This window comes from Aureococcus anophagefferens (assembly GCF_000186865.1).
Source record: "Aureococcus anophagefferens unplaced genomic scaffold AURANscaffold_16, whole genome shotgun sequence".
In the NCBI taxonomy this organism is placed as follows: domain Eukaryota; class Pelagophyceae; order Pelagomonadales; family Pelagomonadaceae; genus Aureococcus; species Aureococcus anophagefferens.
In genome coordinates this window covers 423,026-425,095 of record NW_008705576.1, presented here as the reverse complement: position 1 = coordinate 425,095, position 2,070 = coordinate 423,026, and positions in this window count along the sequence as shown.

Below are 2,070 nucleotides of genomic sequence, written 5' to 3'. Positions count from 1 at the left end.
GCTCGAGCCTCCTTTCCGCGACCGGGAGGCTCGACTCCTGCTCCGTCTCGCGCTGTGGTGCTTCCGCCTCGGCGACGCGCAGCTGCTCGAGGTTCGCAAGCGCTTCCGCCTCGGCGACGCGCAGCTGCTCGAGCTTCGCGACCGCTTCCGCCTCGGCGGCGCGCAGCCCCTCGAGGCTCGCGGCGGACGCCGCGGTCCAGGCCGCTTCGCGCTCGGCCTGCTCAGCCCATTTGCTTTCGAGGACGCGCTCGCCCTCCGCTCGGAGCGATCGCGTGTCAACCTCGGCCGGGAGAGGCGCCTCCTGCTCCGTCGTGACCGCTTGTTCCTCGGCGACGCGCTGCTGCTCGAAGAGCGCCTCTTGCTCGGCCTTAAGCCGCGCCGCTTCCGCCTCGGCGATGCGCAGCCCCTCGAGGCTCGCGACGGAGGCCGCGGTCCAGGCCGCTTCGCGCTCCGCCTGCTCGGCCCACTTGCTGTTCAGGACGCGCTGGCCCTCCGCTCGGAGCTCGAGCCTCCTTTCCGCGACCGGGAGGCTTGCCTCCTGCTCCGTCTCGAGCTGTGGTGCTTCCGCCTCGGCGACGCGCAGCTGCTCGAGGTTCGCAAGCGCTTCCGCCTCGGCGACGCGCAGCTGCTCGAGCTTCGCGACCGCTTCCGCCTCGGCGGCGCGCAGCCCCTCAAGGCTCGCGACGGATGCCGCGGTCCAGGCGGCTTCGCGCTCCGCCTGCGCGGCCCACTTGCTTTCGAGGATGCGCTCGCCCTCCGCTCGGAGTGATCGCGTGTCGACCTCGACCGGGAGAGGCGCCTCCTGCTCCGTCGTGACCGCTTGTTCCTCGGCGACGCGCTGCTGCGCGAAGAGCGCCTCTTGCTCGGCCTTGAGCCGCACCGCTTCCGCCTCGGCGACGCGCAGCTGCTCGAGGCTCGCGACGGACGCCGCGGTCCAGGCCGCTTCGCGCTCCGCCTGCTCGGCCCACTTGCTGTTCAGGACGCGCTGGCCCTCCGCTCGGAGCTCGAGCCTCCTTTCCGCGACCGGGAGGCTCGCCTCCTGCTCCGTCTCGAGCTGTGGTGCTTTCGCCTCGGCGACGCGCAGCTGCTGTGTCGCTTTTGCCTCGGCGACGCGCAGCTGCTCGAGGTTCGCGACAGACGCCGCGGTCCAGGCGGCTTCGCGCTCGGCCTGCTCGGCCCACTTGCTTTCGAGGATGCGCTCGCCCTCCGCTCGGAGCGATTGCGTCTCGTCCGTGACAGGGGCTGCGGAAGACGCGAAGTGGTCCATGTTGCCGCCGGCGGCGGCCTTGGCCGGGGCGGCCGGGGCCGCGGGGGGCGCCGGGACGGCGAAGCTTGAGAGCCAGTCGGGCCCAGACGAGGCGCCCGCGGCCTTGAAGTCGCGGACCTTGCCCTTGAACGCGCCCGCCGTGGACGCGAAGTGGTCCATGTTGCCGCTGGCGGCGGCCGTGGCCGCGGCCGCGGGAGGCGCCGCGAAGAAGCCGGACCCGGAGAGCCAGTCGGGGCCGGACGAGGCGCCCGCGGCCTTGAAGTCGCGGACCTTGCCCTTGAACGCGCCCGCGGTGGACGCGAAGTGGTCCATGTTGCCGCTGGCGGCGGCCGTGGCCGCGGCCGCGGGAGGCGCCGCGGAGAAGCCGGACCCGGAGAGCCAGTCGGGGCCGGACGAGGCGCCCGCGGCCTTGAAGTCGCGGTCCTTGCCCTTGAACGCGCCCGCGGTGGACGCGAAGTGGTCCATGTTGCCGCTGGCGGCGGCCGTGGCCGCGGCCGCGGGAGGCGCCGCGGGAGCGCCGGACCCGGAGAGCCAGTCGGGGCCGGACGAGGCGCCCGCGGCCTTGAAGTCGCGGTCCTTGCCCTTGAACGCGCCCGCCGTGGACGCGAAGTGGTCCATGTTGCCGCTGGCGGCGGCCGTGGCCGCGGCCGCGGGAGGCGCCGCGGAGAAGCCGGACCCAGAGAGCCAGTCGGGGCCGGACGAGGCGCCCGCGGCCTTGAAGTCGCGGTCCTTGCCCTTGAACGCGCCCGCCGTGGACGCGAAGTGGTCCATGTTGCCGCTGGCGGCGGCCGTGGCCGCGGCCG